This window comes from Balaenoptera acutorostrata, chromosome 12 (assembly GCF_949987535.1).
Source record: "Balaenoptera acutorostrata chromosome 12, mBalAcu1.1, whole genome shotgun sequence".
NCBI classification, from domain to species: Eukaryota; Metazoa; Chordata; class Mammalia; order Artiodactyla; family Balaenopteridae; genus Balaenoptera; species Balaenoptera acutorostrata.
In genome coordinates, this window is record NC_080075.1 from 78,421,452 (window position 1) to 78,431,136 (window position 9,685).

Consider the following 9,685-nt stretch of genomic DNA (forward strand, 5'->3'; position numbering starts at 1 on the left):
TGGTCTAATACTCTAAACGATTGTTTTAAAAAGTGTTTTAACTCCATTTTGTCAAATGTTTGCTTGGGTCTTTCAACCTCGTGGATAAAGCACCCTGACTTGGCTCCAGGTCGCTGGCCTGTTGTGTAACAGTGGGGTTTGCACTGTGGCTTCAGAGCTCAGAAGCTTCATCTGAAGTGTCATTGCTGTGATTCCACCCATTCATTCCTCCAACCTTTTCACAAACACGTATTAAGCACCTGTTGAATGCAATGATCCAAGATATTTGCTTTGGGGGATTTGAAGATGCCTTACTCATGCCAGCAATTGACCTTTTAAAATCCAGAGACAATGCCAGGAACATTCAGTCCTCTTTTAGTTCACTAGACATAAATCTCAGAACAATGCAGCATGCTGTTTAAGTAAGAAATGTTTTGGAAAATCACTTCTCCTGCAAGAGGTTGGGTCAAAGACTAAAGGGAATTTAATTAGAGCCTTAACTGGAGATGCAAACAGGTGCTGATACCATCAAAAAAGAAGAGGTTGAAGAAAGTGGCAAGACAAATAAACTCCATGTTCTAAATGTTTGATCCCACTCTCAGCAGCTTCAAAAAATACATTCAGGCCTAGTAGGCGCATCTGGATGCCTGGCACACAGCTAAGCAGAGATCCAAAGGGATCCAGAGCAGGTGGATCCCTTCACACCTTTGGCTACCTGGTATTTCCCCTGGGACGAAGCCTCGGCCCTTGGCCCTGGCAGCTGATGTTTGGTAAAGATGCCTGCAGGGAAGGAGGCCAGCTGTGGGCAAAGGTCAAGAAGATACATCACCATCTTAGGACTCAGGGTCCTCACGGCTGCCACCCCAGAAATGCTAACCTTCAACCTGGTTATGCCAGGCAGTGCCCCACAATGAATTCCCACACTGTGAAAAGCCAGCAGCTGACCAGGCTGGTGAAGGCTGCTATCTTAATCTCATGACCTGAGGTCTCCCATAGCTGAACTTCACACACTTTGGAAGGTCATTCAATATTCATGGACAAATGGATCTTTGGGTGAAAGATCTGTACTGTACACTATCGCATGGGAGTATTTCAACAGGCAGGGTATTTGAGCAGCTGGGGCCTTTGCAGAGAACTCAGCACATGTGTGGGGTTCTATACACCCCACCTGGGAGTGAGGCTCGCCTTGAATATGGACAGCTCCACGCCAATCAGCAATCTTAGAGTTCACCACCAGAGGGCAGCAGTTCACACAGACACAATGGAACCTCCCCATTTGAGAGAGGAGAAAACTGAGGTTGGAAGAGGGGTTAGCAACGCACCCATGACTCACAGGGAGTACTCGACAGATCCAGGTTCAGAACCCCAGCCTCTCTACTCCCAGCCAATGCTCCTCCACTGACCCCCCCACCCCCACCCCACCCAAGGTCTCCGGGAAGGAACATTTTGGATGGTTTATGCATCTTTATTTACAGTTCATGAAGTTGCCTGGTCAGACCTGCAGCTTCTCCCACCAGGGGTCACTGGATCCCCCAGCGATTCCTGAGATGCTCTATTTTTACTTGACCAGCATTAAGAAATACATTGCACTTTGCAACCCACATTTAGTATACTATATGCCATACACAAAACTGAAACACATTTTCACAGAGTAATACGTTTATTCCTGAGATACACTAGGATATTTTCAACTGTGCTTGATTCTATGTGTTCTTTTTTTCTTAATGCTAGGTGGCTCTCCATCCACTATGTTGATTTCACCACCCACTAATTGGTTGCCAGGCCTGGTTTGAAGCGTGGCCTGGAGAATGGCCCTTGAAAGAATGCAGGATAAAGTCTAATGCATTGCCACTCCTGTACGTTCCAGGTCCTGGCAAGAGCTTAGGAGGGGCTAAGGATGCTGAGCTTCTCCAGTCTAGGAGGGAGATGATGACCCAGGGGAAGTACCAAGGCAACCTTGATTCTCCATTCAGCCTCACTTGGTCTGTGTGAGTCCCCCTGAGAGTTCAGCCCTGTCCTTAGCCTGCTCTGCCAGGATTTCTGGCTTCAGACATCCCTGTGATCAGCCTTCCCCTGCAGCCTATGGGTCCTAGAACTGTGTGGGGTCCCCATTCTGAAGCTCTGAGTGAAGAAGAAGAAGGTAAGAATGAAGGAGAACAATCTGAGGCCAGAGGGCAGAAGATGCTCACAGCCAAGGGGCCTTACCGGGCAGGCACTGCAAGGGGAACTTTCTGAGTGAAGACCAGAATCTCCCAGGCACCCCCCGACTCTGGCAGCAGCCCTCCCTCTGGGGCACAGCCAATAGATCTGCCCAGAAAGTCCTTCCTGACACTGCCAAGTATTTCACTTGCTCAGTTTCATCCCCCTCGCTCCTAGCATGTGACTTTATGAAGAAATTCAAAGGACGAGCCATCCCTCACTGATCAACCCCCCCAGTGATCCTAAAGTCCTGCCTGAAACCAAGGGCAGGGTCTCAAATCCAGTTCCCTGATGTCTGGGGAGATGCCTGGTGAGGCCCCACAACTGGACATGGAGCTTCCAGCTTCAATCCTGATACTCACCTCTGATGGGAGGAAAATGTATAGTAATGAAGAAAATCCTTCAAACCCTCAGCCAGGGCTCTGCCCCAGGATGCTGCCTCAGTCCCTGATTTCCCATCACATCACAGTTCTGAAACTGTGGCCCCAAAGAGAAAAATGACTCTGAAAGAGTTGAACCAGTTCACTGCAGATGGTATTTATTGGGTGTCTACCAGGCACAAAGCAGTGAACTCAGCTTCGAAAGAAGGAAGAGGATAAGTTAGGTTCAGTCCTGCCTTCGAGTTTTTCCACAGCTTAGTAGAGGAGTGAAGCCAAGCGCTGGCTTGGGTACCATCCCCTGGGGAGCCTCCCCACCTTGCATGCTCCCACCCTGCTCCCTGCCCAACCCACTCCTCACTTACCATATAGGACTGCATTTCTTGGCTTACCTGTCTGCTTCCAATAGGATGTCGCTTCCTTGTGAGCAGGTCAGAGAGAGGCAATGCTGGGGCCATGAGGCTAAGGAGGACTGCCTCTAGAAGGTGGAAAACACAGGGGAATTCATTCACCTCTAGAGCCTCAGGAATGGAGCACAGCCCTCCAACACCTTAATTCTAGCCCAGTGTCCTTCTACAGACCCCGTAAGATAACCAACGCGGGCTGTTTTAAGTCACCACATTGTGGTGATTTGTTACAGCAGCAAAAGGAAGCTAATACAGATTTTGGTCATTTCATTTGGAGCCAATACCCTGTGGACATCTCTCTGTGTTTCAGAGCAAGAGGAGACATGGTCAGGTGAGATAAGCTCACCTCTTGAAAGCCACGTCCACAAGGGGGTTTATGTAGTTTTGTCTCAGTGGGAAAGGGATTGGAAGCTGGGAAGAGGGAAGTGGCCATCTCTAGGGAATTAAATTCTGAGGCCGGAGGATGGAAGGGATCCTGCCTCACTGTACGCAGAGCCCAGGAGCAGTGGGACCTGCTGAGGGGCACCCACAGAGATGTGGACAAGGAGCACCAGGGCCTGAGCCAACCCTTAAGTTCGCACAGCAGAGCAGGTGCACAGCCAACAGAGGCCACCTTCGAACGAACCGCCTGGCCCTGGACAGGCTGGGTGCTGGATCCCCACTCTCATGGGTTTTCCTTCTAGGAGGGGCCAGACAGCAGACTTATAAACAAAGAAACAAAGACACGCCCATGCTTTGTGGACGTGCTCTCTAACAGGGCACTAACCCTAACCCTAACCCTAACCCTAACCCTAACACCTGTTCTCTAACAGGGCACTCAGTGGACCAGAGCTGGGTGACTGCATTAGACTTGGGGATGGGGTATCAGAGATGGCCCCTCTGACCCTCTGACCTTTGACCTGAGACCTGAGTGACAAGAAGGATACAAGTAGATCAGGGTTCACCTTTGATGCGCCAAGCACTTTCCATGTGCTGTTTTATTTAATTCTCCCAGCCGACCTACAGAATCTACATTATTGTCTTCTCCCCGTTTTACAGATGAGGAAACTGAGGTTCACCGAGATTAAGTTCCTTGTCTAAGATAACACAGCCAACCACAAAAGAATGAGGACCAGGCAGACGTGCGGTCTGTTGTCTGGCTCTGAAGCCACAATCTTTTCTATTCTGCTCGTAGGGGCTCCAGTTGCATCCTTCTTGGAATTGTCCCAAACGTACCAGACAGAAATTTCTTTCCCGCTAGGTGTTGACATTTTGATCTTTCCTCCTTGGTCCCCTGGCAAGGGCAACGCACGAGGAGGTTTCCACCCTCCCAGCTGTCCCTCACGGGAGAGGATGAAGGTGGTCAACCGCTCCCACACCCTCCACCTTCCTGACCTCGCCCTGGTGCTGTCCTGCCCTCCTTCCTGCCAGTGGTCCCCTCGGGCCCTGGTCCAGAGACCCAGCACCCACTCTCTGTGCGGCCTTGCCCTGTGGGCCAGTGGGTGGGAGAGAGAGCAAGGCCAGATGGGCCGAGCGGAGCCCGGAGTGACTGGCTGGTGGTATTCGAGCCTATTTTTATTCACAAAAATCTGTTCTGTATTTTATTCAGCTTTGGGGCAAAGAAAGGTCAACTCTCTTCACCTCTGCTGTAAGATGAGAATAGTGCAGGAAATGAAATGACAGGGAAGCCAGCCGGGGAGAGGGAGAAAGGGCAAATTACAGGGAAATTAAAAACCTGTGTTCAGATCAGAGTGGAGGGTGTCAAAGCTCTCCTTCCACAGGGCCTTCCTCCCCAAGACCACGGGGCCTGGAGATGTGAGCCCTGCTGCCAGGCTTGGCAACCGCCACGTGAGGCCCGGTGACTTGGCATGGTGGTCCGGCACACGTGCTGCCCCAACCAGGCTTCCTGAGGAAGGTCCTGGCTTTGGCTGCTGCACCATCTCCTGGGCCTTCCGGGTCCAGTGGGGTCACTGGAAGGAACCTCCCCAGGCAGCAGAGCCCGAGAGCCTGATGTGCTGGCATATGGCCCGCCTTCACCTTCATCATGGTTGCAGCGTCCCCTGTGTGCCAGGCACAGGGGTCCTGTGCGTCTGAGTCAAAAGGCATGAAATTATTTGGAAACTCAGATAAAGTAGCATCCGCTCCTTGGCTCCACAGAGGCATGACGTCAGCGCCTGCATGTCCTTCAAGGCCTACCTCCGACGCTGCAGCCGCCCCTCCCTGCTGGGATGGAGCGGAGACTGTGGCTGTGGTCCCAGCGTCCGAGAGCAGGAATATGCCGGGCAGACAGCAGGTGCTCTCTTTCCTCTTGACCTGGCGGGTGCGGAGACATGGTTTCAGTTCCATCCAGAAAATAACCTTGGAACACCTGTTAAGTGCTGGGTATGGGGACACGGGACAAGTTTCTACTCCCAGAGATCCAGCAATATGGGGGGAGGAATAGACATGCTCAACTCACCTCAGCAGAAAGCGGAGTGAGAGAAAGGCTGAACGGAAGTTTCCACCAGCTCTGGGAGCACAGAAGAGAGGGACTCATTGCCGTGAATGGGCCAGGGTGAGCTTATTGGGCAAGGAGGCATTTGGGTGAGGTCCTTAAAGATGAGCAGAATTTTATTTTATTTTGGTTTTGTTTGTTTGTTTGTAGCTAAAAGAAATGCAGTGGCAGAGCCCTGAAAGAGATGGGGGCATGGCATCCAGGAGGAAGAGTGGAGAAGCCAGATGGTGGCTGGGAACACTGACCTATTGTGGTACATTTGGGAAGCAGTGTGGAGCACCGTGAATTAGTCTGCTTGGGAAGCCATCACACAAACCCCAGACTGGGGGCTTCCATGACAGAAATTTCTCTCTCAGGGCTCTAGAGGCTGGAGGTCTGGGATCAAGGTGTTGGCAGGGTTGGTCTCTTCTGAGGCCTCTCTCCTTGGCTTGTAGACGGCTGCCTTCTTGCTATATCCTCCCGTGATTCACCTCACTGTGTCTGCTGTCTCTCTGTATGTCCTAATCCCCTCTTCTTATAAGGACACCAGTCAGACTGGATTTAGAGCCCACCCAAGCAGCCTCATTTTGATTTAATTACCTCTTTAAAGGTAATTTAAATACTCCAAATACAGTCAGATTCTGAGGTCCTGAGGGTTAGGACTTCAACACATGAATTTTAGGGAGACATAATTCAGCCCATGACAGACAGCACGCCTGTCTGAAGGGGATGCATGGGGTGAGGAAAGAGGAGCAACATGGTGGTGAGATGGGGAGAACCTCAGGTTGAGGCCAGATTCCATAATCTCCTGAGTGTAAGACTAATTCATTTGGCTTTTATGTTATTGGTTAATGTTATCAAAACATGCCCTGTACTCTGCTGTGTGCTAATAGATGTTAAGCAAACAAAAGACAGATCTTGGTGCTCCATGGTTGAGCTTGGGAAACCAATTTCTTCCCCGCAGGTCTTCTCAGGGCCCTTAAGTATGCTAATGTGTGTTGTGAATTCTCAAGAGGGAAGCATGATCACTGAAACCAATTTTTAATAACTAGGAAACACCACTGAAAATACCGGGGAGCCAGCAAAGATTTTTGAACAGAGAAGCAACATGACCAAATCTTTAGTTTTTCATGCACAGGAACTGAAAAATCTTGAGGTTGATGGGCCACCAGAGATGGTTAAACACCAACCTCTGGGTGAGGGTATGTACCAGAAGGCCTGGCCTCCATGGGTAGGGTAGCCTGTGTCTGGGCAGAACTCTCTGGAATCCAGGGGCGCCCCTCTGCTGCCTCACCATCCCTTCTTCCATTCAACAAGTATGAATTAGGCCCCTACTGTGTACAGGCACTCTGGTCTGCCAGCCTGCTTGTCCCTCAACCTGGAGAGCCCTGCTCATTGTCTGTGTCTCTGGGCAGGTTTTCTGTTCCATGTGGATAAGGGAACTCCAAGGAGTCTGAAAGCACCAGCCATCTGGGGCCTGCTCCCCTGGTCCCCTCTCTCCTCTTCAAGTATATGCCACACCCGATGCAAAGACCTAGGACACATATTAGGATGACTAGGACACTCCTGGTACCTCAAGGCTGAGCTGAGGCCCTGCTGCTCTAGGCAACAAAGCAGTCACAGGAATGCAAGTGCAATCCTTCTGGAACAAAGGCCTCCATTTTCCAGCTCACAGGAAGCCCAAGAGGTGTAGACACAACCCTGGAGACAGTCATTCTCAAGAATTCACAAGGTTCAGTTAAAAGTGCTAAACTGGGGGAAATGGGACCCAAGTCTCAGACTCGGGCAGAGGAGCCATGGGCCCGACAGCAGCAGAGACAGGACTGCCCACACCCAGTGGCCTCAGGGACACAGGTGGGCCTGCCTGTTCAAAGGCTTCCTCCTCTCTGCCTGGCCTAAGTCAGGGCTTTGCCTGCATCCCCACTAAGAAGCCAGTGGTGGGATGGAGCCCTGCAGGAGAAGAGCAAGGACCTGATGGGAGCTCTGGGGGAGCGGAGTGCACAGGGTTACAGGGAGGGGCCGTAGGAGGGGGACTGAGAGCTCTGGGGTGCTGGGCACCCAGACTGGTGGTAAAAAGCCAAGTCAGGCTGTCAGGCCACAGCCAGACACCTCCAAGGCTGCTGGGAATTTAGATGCAACAATTTGTGATTGGGGGTTTGGGGATGCAGTCTCCTCCATATAGAAAAATTCTGATTTTTTTTTACTTGTGTTTTTGCCAGTAATATATGTGACTAAAACCCCTGTCTGTTTCTCAGCCACAAATTTCATTATCCCTGAGCCTGGATGCAGAGGGACACTTTTACCCACTTTACTGAGTAACCACAATAAAAAAGAAAAATGAACAGAAAAAACGGAGCATTTCACACGGTATTTTTTTCTGCCACTACAACATGTCCCTGTGTCAAATGACCCATCAAAATGTCAGGTGCCCTCCAGGGCCAAGGGAAGTCCTCTTGCCCTGCACTCCCTTCACCCTCCCAACACCCGTGTGCTCTGATGCTCTCGGGGTGAGTCTGGCCTTGAGGCAGAAGAGAACCCCTTCCCACTTCCCTCACGGGACTTTCTTGGTCATTCCCAAGCATCGTGGATCCGAGGAACAGCCTGCCCCCACTCAGTATGCTTTCCTGGCCTGGCCAGCCTGTCACTGGCATTTGCTGGTGTTCATCCCCAAGGGCTCAGATGGCATAAATTTACGGAGCCCTTCCTTCCCATTTTCTCTCTGGTTCTTTGGAGGAAGAAAAAGTACCCAGCTTACTACCATTAGCTTTTCCTGCCACGATGGAACCAGCGTCTTTGGATGTCCCAAGTGGCACAGAAATCTAAGACTGCAATCCCTCGGGCTCACATCACCTCATCACAGTTCGTGACCAAACGCCTGCAGCATACCAATGGAAGGTGACATGATTGAGCCCAGATATGGCCCCAGGTAATTTCAATGTCCCCACCCTCCTGAGATGCAGCAAGAGTCCTGGGGGCTCCCAGTCCTGACCTTTCATCCTGGCTCCAGACAAAGAGTCTCCCTCTCTGGACCATAGTCTCTTCTTCTGTAAAATAAACTCTAAGATTCCTTCCAATTCCCCAAGTCTATAATCCCATACGCCTACAGTTGAGTACCTGCAATGTTTATTTTTAGGGAAAGGGGATTTTTTTATTTTAGGACTTGAAAGTTTTAACTTTAGACTGATAGTCATTTTGGATGATGTCACATTAATTCAAGGCTAAGTGAATAGCTAGACTATTGCTGTAGCCTGTTTTTTTGTTTGTTTATTAAACTGGGGTTATAAATAGAAAAGTTTGTTTTATTATTAGCTATATTTTTACAACTTGGTTATTAATATGCTTTTAAAATACTTAATATTTAGTGATTTTTAAATGTAGCCTGTTTTTTATGGGGAAAAGAGAGTGACTGGGGAAATTACCTGTCCCCAAAAACACGTGTTTTGAGCACAGTCTTTCTTTCTCTGCTTTGCACGTACAATGGGATTTTGCCCGTTTCTTCCACACTAGGGGGACAGGTCAGGGGGCCCCCACTCCTAGCTCCCTTCAGAATGCAGATGCCTGCAGTTCTCAGCAAGAGGGTGGAAGCAAGCAGGTGGTGGAACAGGAAGTGAGTGGCTCTGCTGACAAAGAGACCTGACTTCATACCAGCACCTGGTGCTTTGCCTGACGCTATGCTTCTGTCTAGGGCAACCTCACCCTGGGGCCGGGGGAGCGTCAGGCCCTGACGACTCCTGACCTGCAAGCTACACACAGCTGCTTGGGGCCAAATGGTGACAGCTGGTCGAGTAACCCTTTGGGCATCACCACACTCCCATTCAGCTTTAAGACCTGCTGGATGCCAGGGGGTGGCCTGAGCCATGGGTGCCAGAAACATCTGGTGGTACCAGCAAATGTGAGCTAACCTTCAGTCCTTTTTCGGGAAAACAGTTGATATGAAATAGAGTCTTGGATTAATGTGGTTTGTAAATGTAAAAAGTTGCTACTGAGGACCTCCAATCTCCCCAGATGTGTCAGAGTTCAATGTTGAGAGAAGGCTCTGAGAGAAGGGCCCAGGCACTGGAGTGGACTTCAGGCCCTTGGGTAGGGCCATGACATTGCCCAAGACATTTGGAGTTTCGCACCGAACCCTAATTCCAGGCTATACGGTCAGGTTGGCTGGGACGAGGCAGGGCAGAAAGCACAGGTGTTTCGGAACATCCAAGGAGTGCAACGTTGGCTGGTATGCAGAGCCCCGTGACTCTTGGAGGCCAATGAGGCCACATTTTCTGATA